This window comes from Cyanistes caeruleus, chromosome Z (assembly GCF_971803275.1).
Source record: "Cyanistes caeruleus chromosome Z, bCyaCae1.hap1.1, whole genome shotgun sequence".
In the NCBI taxonomy this organism is placed as follows: domain Eukaryota; kingdom Metazoa; phylum Chordata; class Aves; order Passeriformes; family Paridae; genus Cyanistes; species Cyanistes caeruleus.
Genome location: NC_141732.1, coordinates 23,574,538 through 23,595,049, shown reverse-complemented (window position 1 = coordinate 23,595,049; position 20,512 = coordinate 23,574,538). Strand labels below are relative to the sequence as shown.

At 37.5% G+C, this 20,512-nt stretch overlaps 1 long non-coding RNA gene across 1 annotated transcript; it reads right to left on the bottom strand.

Annotated features, from left to right (window-relative positions):
- Positions 1 to 9,446: 9,446 nt before the first annotated feature.
- On the bottom strand, positions 9,447 to 11,468 carry LOC111941313 (uncharacterized). The gene is made up of 2 exons (XR_002869954.2): positions 10,648 to 11,468; positions 9,447 to 9,615 (listed from the first exon to the last, which is right to left on the bottom strand). It is a non-coding gene; the product is annotated as an uncharacterized LOC111941313 (long non-coding RNA).
- Positions 11,469 to 20,512: the final 9,044 nt, after the last annotated feature.

The window sequence follows — 20,512 nt, the reverse complement described above, 5'->3', positions numbered from 1 at the left end:
TGGTCGCTGGGGCCAAGTAATTTCTTCAAAAGGCATGGTGACATACAGTGCCTTGTACAGAGCCATGCTCAGGTCAGCAAAGTCCTCCACTTGAAATGCTCTCAAGATGCTCTTACCTCTTTTAACACCAAAATTTTCAGAGCCTTTTTCCTCCTTAAACTTGGCCCCTAGACAACATACAGACATGCAGGCAGCTGTGACAGAGTTCTTCAAATAATTGTATGGCAATAAATGGTAAAGAAGTAGTTGCAGATATTTAGCTCATAAGTATGTATCATCCAAAAAAGGAGGCCAGAAGGTCCTCTCAGTTAATGTTGGATGCCAGCTTTGCATGTACACTCTACTTCTTGCTTCTCCGCCAGTCTTCCTATCTGCTGAAAAACAATTGTAACTGGCTATTTAATTTCCCGTGTTTCAACTGTTCAGTGATACATTGTCTACCAGGGAAGAGTTTTCTAACCCCATGAACATACTGATTCATCCCGTGAAGCAAAATATTTTGCTATGTGTCAAGAAAAAAAATAAAACTGAAAGGCTTACAATGCTGATAAATATATTTTTAAAAATTAAGGGAAAAAAATAAAAAAAACCAAACATAAACTCTTTGTTATACAAAACAGTAATTTGAAGTAAATAATTTCAAATATCAACATGGAAAAATAACTCCAAATTTATTGTCTTCTTCCTGTCTTTTATTTCAAAAGGTTTGCATGCCAACATACAAAACCACATTAGATCATGGAATCTATCATAAAGTGACTTTCTTTCAAAATCAAGGCTTCAAACAGGGCAAAAACCTCACACAAATTAAAGACCAAAGTCAATGAAGTGACATCAACAGTGCAGTATTTCTGAATGCATACCTGAAGTCAGTCTCCTTGGTTTGTTTTGGTAATAAATTCATTGCCAAACTCAGGAAGAGCAAATGCTGTATACAGGTTTCTAAGATTAGGAAAAAAAAGGTTTCCAAGTATCAGAATGCTTGAATCCCAGATTTTGGAAGTAAATCACATGTGATAATGAATGGATAGATCAGTGGATCTGATATCCATCTGCAGACCTATTAAGCATACCCGTAGATCTTTAGATATCTATCAATATAGACAGAACTCATCTCAGACCCTTTTCCCGTGAAAGAAACCTGCTACAAGGGAGAAATTTGATCTTGCTTGCGTAAAACATCATGTCCCTCCAAAAGCCAAGGGGTTAAATCATACTTGGGAGAGCACTCCAGTGAAGCTTAATGTTAATAAAGGACAACTGGGGTGTGAACCACCTTTAGAAAAAGCATCATGGCCCACTGAGCATAACAAAACATAGTTAACCCTGCTACACAGCACTGTTCAAGACAGTTCATATTAGCTAACTCAAAACAGAGCTAGCTCTAGAATCAAACATATGTTAATGCCTTGCCATGTACTGGCTATTTGGTGATTTACCAGCCTCAGCTTTCAGCACCATACATTAGATCTGTGTCTCAGAGCCCTTTACAAGTGACCACAAGCAGTAACCAACCCTCCATTTCACCATACTGTTGCCAGGATATCTCTATATTGTTGCTGAGATTCCATTTACAAGGACTAGATTTTCATCCATTTGAAAACTCATAATTCAGACAAACAGCCCAAGCCTGTTTTCCCATCAAAGTTGAGGACATTCTCCCCAAACATACCCAGCTCAGTTTTCTTCCCAATTGCTCTAAGTATCCTCTAACTTAGAGCAGGAGGTTTCTACCCTTCCCATCCCAGATGACATCTCACTAGATTATTTTACCCTAACCTACTTCTCTCTAACTTTGTTCTTATATTTTATTCCCCTTCTTTTGCTCTTTCTGAGCCTGGATGCTGAACATAATACCACTCCATACAGTAGGAAAGGGGTCATGGTTAAATTTCCAACTTCTTTTCACTTTAGTATCATTTTAAAGAAAATCACCTTCGTCACATGCAGTCACTGATAAAAGTAAACTAACTTTGTGGAAAATACTCAGAGCTAGAAAAAACCTTCAGTGAACACAGGCAATTGTCAATTCTCTCTTAAAATACCCATTTGTGGCACTTTAAAAGACAAATCTGGACAGATTTTTACAGTTATGCAAATGTCAGACACCTGACAAAGTCACAGAGTTCAGGTTCCCAGCTCAAAGCCTGGAGATGTGGTAGCATTTTCAGAAAAGACACCATAAAGTTCTTATTTGATGTAAAGTAATAAGCCACATTTTTTCCACTCTTCCCATGATCTGAAAGAGTTCAGCCATTTGGGGTTACCAGAAAAAAGCAGTCAAAACACTTACCTATCACAGAAACCCCACAGCCTAGCTGTGGAAGACATGTAAATAATAAGCAACCTGGAACAGTAGAGAGGAACAGTGTGAGAGGTTAGACAGCTACAGCAATTACAGAGTTTGAATTCTAAACAGCAAATGCAGCAAGCCACGTGGCAGAGGCCAGCCAGGCTGAAATCTGAAAGGGCTCCATGGCACAGCAGGATGCTGCCATGCAGTGACAGGTAGAATAGTTCCCAAGCACAATAAAATATCTGAATCAATGAAGTGCTCAGTGTTTTCTGCTCAGCCCCCTGCACAGCTGTTCCATGAGTCACACGCATTTATTGAGGCGTCCTGGGGCAGTGCCACGCACGCACCCCAGCAGAGACTTCCACCTCACCCAGCTTCTGATTCACTTCTGTAGGCTCTGCAGATTAGGGCTGGAACGAGATTATTACTTGTCCCAGGTGCTCAGGAGGCTGTAGGCAGTGAGACAGGCAATCACAGCCTGCCTGTGGTGACCCCCCTGGCCTGGGCACAGAGAATAGGAATTCATCCTTGCCTTGGGCAATCAGCCTCTCTTGGCTGTCATCTGCACCAGCCTCTCTCCACTACCAAGCTTTTCATCAGTCTCTTTACCAATCTTCACACACATTAACAGTCTTTTCTTCTTATAACTGGAGTTCTTCCCACTGCTCAGCCTGCTTATTCCCAGGAAACAGCTCTCAGCCCTCTTCCTTGTGGTGTTTACAAGCTCAGACTTTCTCCAGGGTACAGTGCCATGGCCGCAGAGCACCGTATGAGAGAATGAATCTGCTCCTGACTCCAGAAACTCTCAGTGACAGCCAGCCTCCCATTCCAGCATGACACAGCAGGCTAGAAGGGTCTTCTCAAGCCCATCAGTTCATTAATGGTGACAACCATGCAAGAGCAGAAGACACTCTTCCACTAATCATTCTGCCCTCAAAATTTCATTTTTAAATATATATTTTTTTGAATGTTGAGAGCTGTTTCACATATTGTATGCATATATCAAAACAGCTTTAATTTGCAATATAGAGTTAGACTTTCCATTACTGACTATGAAACAATAGGGGAAAAAAATAATAAATGTTTTGGGGTTTTTTGTTAATAATGAGCACTGAAGCAAATATAAAAGCAAATGAGTCAACATATTAAAGCAGCACATTATGTTGACTAATTTAAGTTCTTGGACAATAAAGAAAATTAAAGTCAGCTTGACATTTTAGTGATTTTTTTTTTTTAATAATTTCATTAGGTTTTTAAAGGACAGTAAAATGGTTGTCTTAATAGAATCCTTATTGGAGTAAAAGAAGAAATGTTGATAACAGAAAAAAATATGAAATTTCACACTGCCTTCAAGGTTTTCAACAAACTATGACAGCCCTGCAAGACACTGTATTCCATGCCATGCCCCCTGGGCTTCACAAAGTAACAGAATTAGTGTTTGTAAGGGTATCCCAGTTGTATTTTTCTGCTAATGAGGATAAAGTGTTGGGGCTACTGTGTCTCCTCTGTTAATCCTGCTTAAGCACAGCAGTACAGAGTGAGGGCATTATCCAAGGGCAGTGCAAAGTAACCTACAGTTACCCAATTTTTTTCAGAATTATTTTCAGCATACAATTAATTACTAAGATAAGCTCCTACCAGGGGAAAAGAACAGAGAAGCAATACACTTTACATTATTTCCTCTGGGGTGAAACACAAATTATTTCTTGTATATGCTATTATGAGTGCTGTTAGATTGTTCAGTAAATACACAAAATACCAGGTGTCATTAGGTAACCTGATTTAGGATACATAAATCCTATTACATGATATGTAAGAGAATTATATAGTATAATTACAATGTGAGTTGTGCAGAGCCATCATGTAGCACTAGAAAATTTAAGTGCATATATAAAATTTAACAGAAAATTTTACTACAAATATGGTAGTTGAACTCATCTAAGAGCTTAACTTCTTTCCGTAGATTGAATTTCATTCTTAGTTATTCAGAATATTACTTCTTTCCCATCAAATTTCACTCTTGGATCATTAGCTAAGTTTTTATAGTTTTTCAACTAAACAAAATAACTTTTTCTCTTTGATTTATTGCTCTGAGGCTCAGGAAAACCTAAAGGAATAGAGAGGTGCTCTTACCCAAAAATTCCTTTCTGATTTTTAAAACCCCTGCACATACATTTCCTTACCTTTTTCTTTCCTCAATACCTGTGTAACCAACACTGACAGTTCAATTCTCAATCTTCAGTTTTATAAAGTATGGTAAATAGGAGTGCAATTATGGCTTGAGAGAAACCAGACTGGAACCAGACTGAAAGGTAAACCAAAACACCTTTCATCTCAAGCCCAAGGGAGCAGTGAAATGTCCCTTTGACAAGAGGGGCTGAAAAAATAAAAGCCATCACACAAGCCACAAGTCACACTAGAAGTTCTTCGGGAAGTGTAATTGTATGGGCTGATGTTAAATGCCAGAAGAGGAGGACTGAATTGTTGCAGCTTTCACATTTGTGCATGTGTAGAAAAACTACACGAGAAAAAAAAAAAGAATAAGGCACTGGACATGCCAGCATAGACAGGTGGAATAAGTGAGGAAAGCAAGGGAGAAGGTTCTGGTGCTGAATACTGGTTGACCTAAGACATGGAACTATGAGAATAACTGAACTATTAATTAACAGTTTCCTTGTGTTTGATTCCTGCCTGTTTAGAGATTCTCAACTATATTTATTTTTTCAAATGAATGGGGTTTCTTTTAATATCTGAGTACATCACCAACCCCTCTTATCCATCTTCCATGCTATGTGTGAGATCAAATTTTTAAGTTTCCTCTCCTCATCTCCTTTAAGACCCTCTCTGGAAGAAAGTGAAGGTCAAGTCACAGAAAGCAAAATCTGAAAAGCACTTTCCTAACTCTCTGATGTCTGTAAACCAGAAGTAATGGTGTGAAGAAAACAGAATAAAGTGCCAGTGCAGAAAGGACTGTCTCTTAAGAGAGCAAAGCACTGGTCTGCAAGAGATGTCCAGAACTGACAAACCAGAAATAACAGGATGTGAGATTTCACATTTTCACATTTTCACAAACCCAAAGTATGAAATTACCACATTACAGAAAAGAGTGCAATGTAACCAAAACTACATTGAGAAAGAAAAGAGAAAAAAAAATCCATTTTGAGCACCACAGTTAATGATACTATAACTCTGATGTAGAATCTTTTAGGAATTTGACATACCATTTGGAAAATATATTGCAAATTTTCAACTGTTTAAAGCAATTCAAGATTTAAGTCAGGCTTTTCTCAGACAGACGAAATGCAGTACAAAGCATCACACCAATGAACTGCATTTTGTGACTAGAAATTTCCAAAGTTTCTACAAAGTGCATTCTGTCATGACACAAAGAATTACTGCCAAGTAAGCAAAGGCATCAACCTATTTGATGTCCTTTTTTTCACTCCTGCAAAATCCAATAGATCTTGATCCTCAACAAAAGAGTTGTTTTGTGTACTGTCTCCTTCCCTTCCATGACTCTCTGAGCCCAGCCTTTCTTACAGGGAAAAGAGCTTGGACATTAACAGGCTGCATGGCTTGGTCTGAACTCCATAAACTGCAGCCAGCTTACCCTGTGGTACATGGTCTTTGTGGTTTATTTCTTATCTTTCCTGCCAGTCTCCTTGCTCAAATCCCCTCCAACTTCTCAACATAGCTTGGATTTTTTTTTTTTTTTTTTCTGTTAGCCTGCCTTTTCAACATGCAGTCATCACTCCAGTAAGCCCCAAAATGACTCCTTTTTTTCTTCCTCTTGCCTGCATCTTTCCCTCACTAGGAACTCCTACACCCTGCTGCTGATTTCCAACCATCTTTCTCCCACAAAAAAGCATATACTTTTTCAGAAAATGACAGTGATAAGATACAAATAGCCCCCTCCTGGTCAGTATTTCCTCTTTAAAAAAACCTGCTGGGTAGTCTTGTTAAAAAGCCCAAAGTAGTCTAAGCCGACAGTTCTTCACTATATGAAAAAAATAGTCATAGAAATGTCAGTTTGATTTTCTACAAGCTATGACCATGTCTAAGATTAAAAGCAGATGATCCCTTGCAATCATGTTCATATATTTTAGCAAGGCTGCTCTTGCACAAAAAAACATAAGACACTGACCTAAGAAACCCAAATTAAGCACTAAATCAGCATGATCGCAGTTTATCCAAACTTGTTCAGAACATTTTGAGATTTTTTGACAAAACGATTGCTTGACAAGTGCTTTCTTCCAGCACATGTTGCCTGTTCTCCCACAAGCATCATGGTGTTACTTGCATTTTTGCATAACTTACAGGAATGCTGTCATGGGCTTATGAGTGATAGAATCCTAATTGTGAAATTAGGTGATCTACTAATGCACAGACATGGCATGAACAAACATGGGATAGTAGCCTGTGCCTCCCTCGCACCAAAATGTGGTGACAAAGTTTTGCACATTGTTGCACGTTGTAATGCAGCCAAAACCCAACTAAATTAGTGGCAGGAACGGCTTGTGCCATTAAACTAAACTCAGAACAGTTTTACAACAATATAAGTCAATGTTGTTACTTTTCCAGTTTACAGCTGTCTCTAGGCCAAAGTTGGAGCACCAGTAAGAAGAAACCCACAAACATTTCTTGGAACCGTATATAGGTTTTATTAGTACTTTGTATAGAACACATATTTCTAACGTTTTCCCATGTCATCATGTAAGAAACATCTTACAATAAACATCGTGCAATAGTTAAAGTCTACTAGAAAAAAGTAAGGTGAGAGAAAAGCACAAACTCTAAAGATGAGATTCTACTTTGATCTTGTGCACTAAATAAAACAAGTAAATATTTATTGAAAGAGGGTTGGTAGGAAAATGGGCTGATAGTAAAAGCTGTATCTAGAAAATGGAAATGGATTCAAGAGTGAAAGCAGGAAATGATCAAAGGAACTCACAATATACTGCTAAGGGGGAGACAAAGGAACAAATCGTTCTTTTAAACAAATGCAAATGTATCCATTAACGGCTATCCCTATTATAACACTACAGCTCTGTGCCCTTGGTACAAATTGATCGTAGTGGTTTGAGCGTCTTTCACAGGGCTCAGATAAAATAGCGTGGAAAATGAAGGGCTGTAAAAATGATGGAGTGATAATTCAAAGCATCTGTGACTGAAGATGTATAAACAACAGTAAAATGGCTTAAGAAACATCAGCTGCCAAATAACTCTGAAGCGAAGAGAGAGGAGGAAAAACCTCAAAAATATGACATTGTCTTTCTTTGTTTCCCATTGTAGGGACTCAAATGTTCTGGATACAGCTGTACTCCTACAAGTCTGAGAACACACTGTACTTTAAGGAGCTGAGAAATATCACAGAAGTCAAAACAACGGATTCACTAACCTAGATATTATTTAATCAGGGGGAAAAAGAAAAGTCTGACACAGGATTTTTTCAATCAATTCTGTCCAACTATGTAATATTACATATACGACTCACCTATGATACATAGAATCATAGAATCATAGAATCAATCATAGAATCATAGAATCATAGAATCATAGGATCATAGAATTGGTTGGTTTGAAAGAGGCACTAAAAATTGCCTTGTTCTAACCCCCAGGAACACCTGTCACCAGACCAGACTGCTCAGAGCCATCCAGCCTGGCCTGCAACACTTCCAGGGATGGGACAGATACAGCTTCTCTGTGAAACCTGTTCCAGTTACTCACCAATCTCAGAATAAAGAATTTCCTCCTAAGATCTAATCTAAAAGTGCTCTCTCAGTTTAAATCCATTCCCCCTCATCCTGTCACCACATGCCCATGGAAATTGTCCCTGTCTTGTAGGCTCCCTTCAGGTACTAAAACATCACAACTGGGTCGCCCAGAAACTTTCTCTTTTCCCAACTGAATAAAATTCTCCCAGTCTTTTTCGTGATAGTGGTGCTCCATCCCCCTAATTATCCTGGTGCCCCTCCTCTGTATTCCTATCTCAACCCATGAGCTTTTTGTCATGTTTTTCTGCCCTTTGCTCTTGATGAGGAGGTAATGACGGAACGGCTTGGTGGGAACTGGCAGCCAGTCAAGGTCAACCCACCACAAGGTATTCAATCTACTATTACTTAGAACTTTATAAAACATTTAACATAACACCACAAAAAAATCTAAATTACAAACTAGAAGGCTACAAAATACAATAACATAAATTAAATGGATGAAAAAAAAGAAGTACAGCTCATAATCTGACAGAGAAAATTACATCCTATAGGAATGCCTCACCTTGAAATGCATGAAATCAGAGACTGTTTTTCTGCTGCCACAGAGAGCACAGCTACGGTTTCTGTTTTATGTTAGTCCAAACTGGAGCAATATGAGAGTAAAGTAAATTTTGACAAAATGGAAAATCATACCAGGAAATTTGAACTCCAAAGAGAACATAAGAATCACAGCTAGAAAAAAGCTGAACATCAGTTCCCAGGTCAAGAGGGCCTACCCGACTGGATAAAAAGAGAAATTCTAAGGACTTCAGTCACCCACCATAAGCACTCTACAACTACCTTCCAAGCTGGTGTCAATACTTTAGCTGGTAAATCAAAGGAAGATTGAAAAATCCACCAAAAGTAACAAAGTTGTAAAGCATGCTTTATGACAAACTGCAGAAGTTAGGTCTCCTTTATTTCTCAAACAGTAGGGTAAAACATTGTAAGTACCTAACAAAACTTTAAAAATCTCCACATATCATAAGTAATGTAAACATAACACCATCAAGCGGGAGCTGAAGCTGTTTAAAGTCAGTACAAAACTGACTACAGGTCATAACAGAATCTCCCTGACTGGCATTTGACATAAGACCCTTTTCTCTAATAACTGAATTCAAGTTCACAAGATTACTTTACTCTGCTACCATTCAGACTAGATGATCACATTTTCCAAGGTCTTAGATGCTGTAAATTTACAAAATTAACCATGTGTCAATGTGGGTAGCTTTAAGTTTTCAATCTAACATTTAGGGTCCCTGAAAAGTGGAATAATGTGCTAAGAAAACAGATATTCATTTCAAGTCATTTTTATATAAGATTTTCTCAAAGATGTTACATGCAGGTTTGACAAAATATATCTTCAGGTTTGGTTTTCTTACAAACTTAACACAGACTTTCACATACTAATTGTGTTCCGTTTTATTTACCATTCTTTCTTATCTTAAAGCATAAAAAACTCCAAAGATTTTGTCTCTAGGAAGAGGTTCATTGAAATTCCAGTATAGAATATTGAACTCATTTTCTTTTCCTTTTTTTTTCCTCCCCTTCTATGGTTATTGCCCCCTGAAAAGAAGAACAGTTAGAGTGAGCACTTGAAGGTGATAGTCTCTAGACCAGCAATATGCAGTGAGCAAGGACCTTGAAATGAGGGGGAAATGTGCTAGTTTCAGGCTGCTCTGAGAAAGAGCAGAAATGACCAAAACTCCTGAGGCTGCTAAGCTGCTGCCTGGAATCTCCTGTTGCTGAACACAATCTGGCACCAGTGAACTGACCAAAACACTAAAAGCAGAAAAAATACATGGAGCTCATACAAAAAGAATGGCAGTTTAACCATATGCACCTTTAGATTCTGCCAAAGTATGAATGAGTCTTCTCTGCCCAGCAAATATTCACTGATTCTTAAAGAAAGCTTGACAGAATAATGGTTTATTTTATATGCTTTTAAATGTGTTTAAATTTACATCATAACCTAGGAGTGCAAGAGAACTATTACAGGAATCTGGTGTTGGGCAAGCAGCTAAGTAAAAAGCTAATTTACAGCAACTCTCCCACAATAAGAGATAGTGTACAAAATAAACCAGACTCTGCATGGTCTCAGCAGCTGAAAATAGAAATCTGACCAAAAAAAAGCAGTTGTAGGTCAGATCTTTTCTGCTCAGTTTCGACCATCTCCTAGACCCTTGCAGTTTCTTAGATGGATGATCCTCAAAGCTCTGCAAGGGCTTTAGGAGACAACGTTCTCATGGGCACAGCTTAAACAGATTTTTTTTTTCCTGACTTCTTAGTTGATGGGGACATCATCTGGGAGTAATAATTATAGTATTGCAAAAACTAATAAATCAACTTTTATGAAGATATTTACATGAGTGATAATATTCAGAAGCACTACAAGATGAGACAGAGAACCAACACAGAAAAGGCTGCTGAAGTTGGCAGAAGATACTGTTTTTAAAGGCAATCCAGACTATGGTACAGATTACAGATAGAGAAGGGGAACAAAAGGTGAAAATTTTAATCCTTTACAAGAAAGTGATTGCAATACATTTTTAAGAACCAATAAACAACCCTCCCCCCCTCAAAAAAAAAAATAAATACCTGGAAGGAGACCAAGTTTCATTTACAAGTCAATGAAGCCAAATTAAAAAAGGCAAAATGACAGGAGGCTCTTCATGCTTAAAATACTTCCCGTGGTTCAAGGAGGTTCTTCCCAAAGCAGTCATCTCTGCCACTGGTTTAAAGCTGTACACACATCTGCTAATAAACTCAATGAGTAACAGGTCACTGGGCTGCACTCGATTGATATTCTTCACTCTCTCCTGCAAAAACTCCTCAGAAAAGATAATATGGCTGACATTTAAAGTATACACATACTGTGGTATTTGCTAAGGTTTTAAGCAGTTGTGAAGTCTCAAATTTTGAGGAGGTTGTTTTTGGGTTTTTTTCTGAATGCCTTATTAGCACAGAGAGGAAAAGCCAGATTCTGAGAACTTTTGAACACAATGTATTTCAGGCCTCACGTAGTATGCAATGGAAACCTGATTGCTTCAACATTTAAGTTCAGAGCTACATCTTTCCCTTTTGTGCACAGCAGTCTAAAGGGCAGATGTTGAGATCTGCCCTTTAGACTGCTGTCTAAATGCTTTTCTCACCCTGGTACTTGGCTGTCACATCTAAGACTTGGAGCAGAGCCAGAGCTAAAGTTGGAAGACACTTTTCCTTCATGTGGCTTTGGATAGCTCTCCTGACAGAAGCAGGCAGTAGAAAGGTCAGATTTTTTTCCCAACACCATAGGCATTCAAAAAAGAATAGTCAGACACAGCTTTATTTATCTTCAGTGACTGTGAAGCTATTTCATGTAGTTTAGGAAGTATTTTCAATGTATTTAAAGAGAGCTTGCAATACAAAGATCTCTTAAACTTCACAAATGGTTGTGCAGTATTGTAAAATGAAGCCTCACGAGACTAAAGTCTTTGAATTGTAAATCTGTAATGTCCAGGACCAGAATAAGCATCAATGGGAAACAGGCAGGGATGCAAAGTTGGCTTCCCTAAGTGGGGAAAATGGGAGTTCCTGAACCATCTCCTTTCTCCAATTTTATTTCTCCAAGAACAGTACCAGAACAAGTGTTAATTACAGTCACAGCTAACAGAGAAGTAGCATGTCATGAAGAAACAGGTTTGAGAGGGAAGAGAGAGAGAAAACAGATGTATACTGTGTCCATGAATTTTTAGACTTTTTTATGGGAGGGGGACAGATTTCATGCTATAATGAAAACAATCATTATTTTTCTCCAAACTACCCCTCAGAAATTGATCATGCAATTTACCAGTTTTTTTCTTTTGTTCCCATTGTGTTTTTCTATTTTTTAAACACTCTTTTGATTCTAATATCTTCAATCTTCTTTCGTGTTTATTTATTCCAATTACTTTATTTCAGTTGATTCAAACAAAAGACTGTCATTGCAGCCTAGATCTAGAAACACCCATTTTAATACTGCAGACTAAAAAAAAAGCAATTTACAACCTTCTAAATCCAAGGAGAGATAACATTTAATGTTCCCTGATAGTTATATAAGAATTTCAGAGAGTAACACTCTGAGTATATAAACCTTCTGCTAATTTATAGTTCAGAACGGATCGAAAGAAAATTAAAACTTGAAGATTGTTCCTGGTTTACAATATTTTTTAAGTTCCATTGGATTTCCTCTCTTTCAGCTGTAACTTAACAACATAGCATGATCACTTATAGGGAATGCAAGGACAGAGACATCTTGTGGTAACAAGACATTTGCAAACAAATGCACTTTTGTATGCTGAAAATTCTCTTTTGATACATGAAATAAGATAAGTATATTAAAACTTTTCAAAATAATTTCAAAACAAAAACTTTAAAATTAGAATACCAAAATGCTTCACTGATAAAAATGTTTATGATTTTGAAGAATTGTTTGGAGGTTTTCTTGACCATAGCAACATTGTTGATATTGTTTGCCTGTTGAAAGAAAACCTGTCAAAGAAGACTCAGCTTTAATTTCAGCAAACACAAAGAAGCTGCTATGAGTTCAAACTACCTGGAAAAGAAATTTAACCAAACAAATATAAGCAAAATCCTTGTCCCCTTACAGAGAGATACTGAAAAATCTCCCCAGTTTTGGGGAAATTAAATGGTACATCCAAACTGCAATAAGGAAAAGTCAGGACAGATGTCTCTTCCTGTGGTGGTCCCTAAAAAAAGACCTTAGAAGTAATGATTGATGTGACACAGGCATGTCAAGACAGTGAGGACTTTCCTCCCGTGGTCAGTTTTCATGCTGGACTTCCATCATTCAGCGTCTTCACTTTAAAAAGAAAGATACCTCTTATCACCTCCATGAAACATTTGGAGTTTCTGCCAGAAGCATTATCCTCTACTTTCAATACAAATGGGATCCAGAGCAAAATGAAAATTATATTTTCACTGTTGAGAGGCTTTAGAGAGGTTTATCACAAAAAAAAATGGCTACATTAAGAAAGGCATTATTATTACTGATCCATGTCAATATTAAATGCATTGGAAATGGGAATGATTACAGTATTTGTAAATTTTCAGTAATCTGGATCAGTGTATCCTGTTGTTAAACAAATGACATGGATCAATATTCTTTTAAATGAGAGAAAAATAAATAAATAATTTCTGAGTATTTAAAAACAAAATTAAGTCCTACAAAATATTGCCTAATACTGCATGACTGAGGGGTCATGAGGTTCAGGGAGATTAAACACTTCAGCTATGACTACAGATCAAGGTCAGACACCAGCTTTGGAAAAATGCCTCATGCCCCAAGCTGCAGCTTTTAACAGCAGCTGACACAGTCTTATATGGGCATATTACCCTTCAGTTTACTGGCATAAAAACAGCAATACATGAGATGCTAATCACTACAAGCTACCATAAAAAAAGAGAGAACTCTCTCCAAAAATATTTGAAACAGATGTTGAGAGCAACATTAGGCATAGGTCTGTGTTGCCCTCTGGAATGTGAGAAAAACAAATATGCTAGTATTTTCAAGTTAGAGAATTAAATTCCTGTGAGTGGATTTACCTCACTGCATCAGAAGAAGATCTCTTGTGTGATACCAAATTAATAAAGAACAATTTTGTGTCTGAAATGCTAAATGAGTTTGCAGAGTTACAATTGAGATTGCTATTAACTGACCTGGAAGACATCACAGGCTGTTTTTGCCAGACGTCTAGGAAGTCAGACATTTATGGAAGAGAGAGCATTCAGTCCAGGAATTTGTTGCTCCTATTGGCATTACTTTTTGTTAATATTATATCCTGTCTTCTGAGACCAAAAATATTGTCCTAAAGCAGATTTCCAAAGATTGCAGAGGAGGGAGAGAGTAGATACAGACAGGATTACTCACTTGTGCTTTCACAAAATTGTACCACATCTATTTATAGCGTCTAAAATACTGTTAAAAAATATTTGGCTAACCTTTAACCAGACACTTTTCATGTCATCAGCTAGATAGCTTAATAGCTTTTACCAAATTACCAATTATGAGTACAGCTTCAAGTCAGAACACATTGATTTTTTTTTTTTAAATCAAATGTTACACCTTTTAAAAAGACTAAACTTAGTAAAGAGAAGGCAAACATCCTGTCACTTACTTCATCCTGTATACTGTGATAACAAGGAATAATGAAACATGAAAAAAGTTCTGAGATCCTTCATTGAAGAGATAATTAGTAAGGAAATAAAGCCAAATTAAACTGCACTTGGCAACACAAGCAGTTTTGAAGTTATGTTTTCCTCTCTCACAATTGTTTTCTGCTAAACTACAGGCTTCACATTAATTGTAAACCAAAACAATAGTGCCTAGGAAAAATAATGAGTATAAAATTAGGAGAAAAATAAATGATTAATTAAGGGATTAGGGAAGTCAAAAGTTCCTGAGCACCTCTGGCTACCATTGCAGAGATGGTTGGTGACAATTAGCTCACCTGGCTTGTAGCCAAGGAAATACAGTTTCACCTAAATGGGATAAGAATAATGATGCTGCTGTTAGAAATAGAGAATTACTACTAGAATAGAATTACAGGCCTGTGAGTCTGAAAGTTCAGAACAGAGAATACAGTCCTGCAAGGGAGATAAAACAGTGACTGGTAACTCAGACATGTTGAGATACTGTAAAAAATGATGGAATTTGGCTTTGTACTTTCCTCCTGCAGAGATAATTAAGGAGAGGAAACTAGCTCACTACTTTTTCAAGGTGCCAGAATTATTTATTTGTGTAATAGAACACAAATAGAATAATGTATACAGTGGAAGACAGTATAACCCAGATGAGATCTGGATGTGCACACCTGGACACAGGGATACACAGACAGCCACTCAGCCTTCATCATGGGATGGTTGTGACCCATAAGTGATTCCCTGAGGGCATCTATAGTGTGAAACAGTCTCTAGCATCCCACTTAGCTCATCAAAATAATTATTTTCTTTGGCGTTAAGAAACAAAGCAGATTCTTCAGGATGGTGGAAAGTGAACCAAAGAACAGAGACCCATTTACTGCTCTTTGAACCAGTGTCCTGGCACTGCCTGTGCTGCACGCCCCTTCAAACAACCTTGTGTCCCTCAAGCCTTTTGCCCTCCTTCTCCTAGAAATGGTGAGTCTCTGCTTGTGAATCACATTCTAAATGACTGTATCTCAGATCAGCAGTCTCATTCCTACAATCTTGCAACAAGAGAAATCCAGAGGGACTTAGTTCTTGCAGAAGCAAGAAGATTTAAGACTAGATGGTCTGTGTTCTTTCACTACTCTCTTCTCTCCAAAAGAAATAATATTCACAGTAACAGGCCAGCATATTTTTCAGATCAGCAGGGAGAACAGCATTATGCTGTGAGAACTGGACTTACAGGATTCAGAGGAAAGTCAACTTAAAAGGCTGTTCAATCAGAATTGATTACATTTACATTTTACTGTAGATAAGAAAAACCTCCTTTTATGTAATCTCTCAGAAATAACTAAAACATAAGGGAAAAAAAAACCTGAAAGAGCATAATAGGGCCATCCACATACTTCTGCAATGGTTATAGAGGAACACAAAGTTAACCTTGAAAGGAGTATACAGGTCTGCAGCTGGACCTATACTGAAAGAAAGCTTTCCAATCTCCTTTTTGCTGTCACAGGTATACTGCTGAATACAGAATATTTTAATTGAAAGTGCAACAATTATCCTGTGTCCTCATCTTTCTTAAGCACACCTAATAAAATATTTGCAGGGACTTCTTGAAGGGGAAGGAAAAAGCATCTGAAATATAATTATAGACCTCAGGAGTGTACTACCTAGCTAAGTATTAATAGTGCTAATTCTTCTTCAGAACTGGAGATCAGTTCAGAAAAAATAAACCTCTAGCATTTCAACAAATGCATACATGGAATATCAGAGCACTGTCATGACTGGAGCAAGTAAGAGAAAATGGAGGGAAAAAATGGTTCAGGCAAGAGAGAAAAGCAGAAGATATGAAGAATAAAGTGGTTAAAATAAACAATGCTGACATGAAAAAATACCTTCCCCCAAAGGTACTCATTTCTATTGGCTTTCAGGCAATGTGTCAATATTAAAAATAACCTACCAATTCCTTTTTCTCCTCAAAGCAGTATTTTATCATTTATGCTGCAACTATTGTTTGCTAAGCTTTTCATTAAAATACTCTCCATTCAGGGTTGTGTTTCCTGTCACTAGACATCATCTATCACACTGTCTGCAAATCTTTGACTACTGAGGTGCTAATCATTTAAGAAGTACAGAGCAAACTGTAACTGTAAAAACTGCATATCCCATTGTAAAAAGCAAATTTTTAAGAAATTGAAAGGATTTTTAAGACATTTAAACCTTTTTTTTTTCCCAAGCACTTAAGTTTTTGAGCCATTCCCATTATCTAGCAACACTTAAATACTAGTTTATGCCATGTGTCACTCCAAATTCCTTTTTAAAGTGTTTTGTAACCTTCAGTTGCTTTACATGTACTTCTGCTTTGTAAAAAATTACCAAAGTGGAGCCATTTCCTAAGTCTTTCCAACAGACAGAATGCCTGTATCAATCTGTATGCTTTTATGGGCCTTTTATAATCAAGAGCCTGTGTTTAACTGCTGTTTAAAACTTAGAGTGTTAAAAAGCATGATCTCATCATAGTAGGCACAATAGAGATAAACATCAAATTACAATCCCTCAATACATTCATTTAATTTTAAGTCAGGTAAACAAAGAGGATAAATGACTTGACTCTTCTCCCTTCTTATCTCAGAAACTGTTCACATTTTTCTTTTGTTCACATCTTTTCATTTGACATAACTGCTACATATTATATTTCATTTCATGAGGTAAACTTTTTCACTGTACTACTCAAATTATTGCATCTAATTCACAAGACTTGAAATACCATGAATTATTCTAAATAATTTTTATGTTTTTTTAACTTCAAGAGCAAAGGTCTATGCCCTCAAGTATCCACACCTCCTGCTCTCAAGTAAACAAAAAAAGAGACATTTTTGGATAGAACTAGTTTTAAGCACAGAAGGAGAAAGCAAATAACCATCTCAGAAATTCCAGCATGAAACAGGACATGCCATTATATCACTCCTTTTGGCTGCATTAAGTTTCACACAATACCTAGGTATGTGGAGAGGTTGCTGTAATCATGGAAGTTCAGATGTCTCTGCATCACAAGCCTGAGATCAAAAGCAATAGGACACACATGGAAAAGAACAAATGCTACAACCACATCTTGTATTTAGTCACAAGGTTTAGCTGGACTGAGTTGAAAGCAGCAAGGTGGGATCACACAGGCATGGGAAGCAAACAGACACAGGAAAAGCAAGCGGAGAGGGGGTGGCAGTCCTGAGGAGAACAGGAGAAAATATGCTGTGTAGCATTGCTATTGCTGCATGAAGTATTTCTAATTGATCCTAAATCAAAATATGTTGTCTAGGTTTACAAAAAAGCAACATTAGTACATTCACCTTATTATCAAGCCCCTTTAAGCTAGAACTACTTTGAAATCATTCTGCTATCTTTAATTTATAGAAAACAAAATATATATAAAACAAATTACAAATTTGTTACCAAAATGTATTAACCTGAGCAATATTCAAAGAGAAGTGCTCACATCATGATCAATGCTGAGCTAGTCATTACATCTGTTGGGCTTAGCTCAAATGTTTTGACAATTATATCAACATCTCCTGGAGTACAATGTCATTGTTAACCACTGTAGACATTGTTCAAGGTTTGTACAAATTACCTCAGCAGCTGCTGGCATGTTTCACACCTGCTGCTCCCAAAGGAACAATATTTTCCTCTCCATTTTTAAAGGTTAGAAGATCAAAAGAGGCCTTTACATTCATCAGGTCAGCCGGGAATTTTCCACAATAGAATGATCCTACCAAAGGCTTCCTCCTTAATGGCTAACATCAAGGAATTCATTAAGAACAAACTTGAAAAGTTAAAATGTTATGACAAGTAACACCAACAGCATAATGAAAACCAATCCATTTTTCCCATTTTCAGATCTCTTAGCAAAAAGGAACTGCCAGATGCCTTGTTCACTCTTCTGTCCTCCAAGCGGCAAGGAGCAAGCACAGTCAGTTTTCAGGTGAAAGAAAGCCTTGTGTCAGTTCACAGATACATGGGCAGTATCTCAAATTCACGTGCATTACAGCTGAATGGAGGAAGCTGCAGTTTTCATGTCAAGCAGGAGAGCAGACCAAAACCACTCAGCTAAAGCACATAAATCAGGTAGATTGAGTGTACCCTCAGCAAGTTCACAGATGAAAATTAGTTGGGTGGGGGTGTTGATCTGCTGGAGGGTAGAAAAGACCTGCAGAAGGACCAGGACAGGATGGACTGATCAGCTGGATGAGATTGAACAAGCTGAAATGCAGAGTCCTGCACTGGGTCTCAACAACCTTATTCAGGGCTTCAGGCTGGGGCAAGAGTGGCTGGAAAGCTGCCCAGTGGAAAAGGATCTGAGAGTTTTAGCTGACAACTGGCTAAATTTAGCTGACATCAGCTAACAGGTGACCAAGAAAGCCAAGGGCATCCAGGCTTGTACCAGCAATAGTGTGGCCAGCAGGGCCAAGGGTAGTGGCCATTCCCTGTACTGAGCACCTTGAGCCCTGTGTTGTGTTTCAGTCACCTCACAACAAGGAAGACACTGAGGTGCTGGAGTGAGTCCAGAGAAGGGCAATGGAGTTGGGGAAGGGTCTGGAGCACAAACCTCTCCACACTCTCTATACAAATATATCAAGGGAGGTTATAATGAGGGCTCAGGTTCTTCTTCCAAGCAGAAAGTGACAGTACAAGAAGAAATGGCCTCAAGTTGCATGAGGGGAGGTTTAGACTGGATGGAAAATTTCTTCATCAAAAGAAATCTTCATTTCCATGGTTGTCAAGTTCTGGAACAAGCTTCCCAGGGAAGTGGCTGAGTCCTCATCCCTGGAGGCATTTAAAATTTGTGTAGGTGTGTCACTTAAAGGCATGGTCTAGTGGTGCAGTGTTAGGTGTGCAGCTGGACTTGATCTGAAATGTGTTCTCCAGCCTAAATGATTTTGTGATTGTCTTACAAAAAAACACAAAAGCATTAATAAATGCTAAAATTTGAAAAATTACTGAAAAATTAGCTCATAATCCAGATGAATTAAAGAAAAACATTTCTAGTGGCTTCCAAATTTTTCAAAAAATGAATGCAGAGACATTGGAAATACCTCACCACATTTGAAAAGGATTAATTAATAAAAATCATTATTTTGTATGACCTAATACTTGTTAAAAATCCTGCACAGAATATTGAAAATCTATTATACAAATGTTTGAAATGACAAAGCATGCATAATACTGCAGTAAAAATATGCCTGTCATCTAAAAACTTCAAGGTCTTCTCATGGCTGCTTGGATTTTCACAGCAGTGAATCATTTACATTCTCCAAAACCAAAAGCCGAAGATTTTCCCTTTGCAGCTAAGAGCTCTGACAGGTATAATTTAATCATACCACTCAGCCCGTGACAGAGAGCAGAACAAATCTGACCAGTTCCAGTACAGAAATGTTCATGATGACCAGGCAATGTTGAGGCTGAGTAATAATTCAGATGAAAAATACAATTCCCTAATGGAACTATTTCAAATATGAAGGTGAAAGGTATTGTAAGAGAGCATATAAATGTCATGGCTTCTTACTCCTTCACATAAGCACCTTTTCTTTCAAGCAATGATCATCCAAGTAATTTAACAGTTAACATAAAAGTAATGTTCTTTGAATCAAAGTTCTGGCAAATATAGCTGTTTCTTCATCCTCTGATATGGTCAGCTATGGGAACAGTAGTGCCTTTAGGAAATGTGAGTACTGCAAAACAGAGGATGATAATAGCACAGATATTGTTACCATAAAGCCACACAACAGTTTCATCTTGTTTCCATTTTCTCAATACATAAGTCAATTAAATTGATTTTACTGGAGTCAGGGAATAATAGTAATTGTCATGTTAGAAGAATAGCACCATGAAGGTAACACCAATATGATGTGGTTGTACCTAGCAATGAAACACCATCTCACAGCAGCTCCTATTGTTCCTCTATTTTGTTCTTGGGGTTTCATAATTCAATCCAATTTTTTATTTTTCTCTCCTTACGGCAAAATACTGTGTCAATACAGTTCTCTGGAAACCATGAACTTTCAATGACTTCAAAATCACCAACATATTTCTTAATCTCTGACTTTTATCATGATGAGAAAAGTCTTGTATCAAAATATATCAATGAGAAAAGCAATTATTCAAAAAATTACTTGCAGCTTCATAAGTCTGTGAATAACCAACCTAGATTTTGCTTTGGAGACATATCAACAGGACATCAAAGTGCATCATTTTCCCTTCTATCAGAAAAAATATCATTACAAGAGGGCAGAGTTAAATGCTG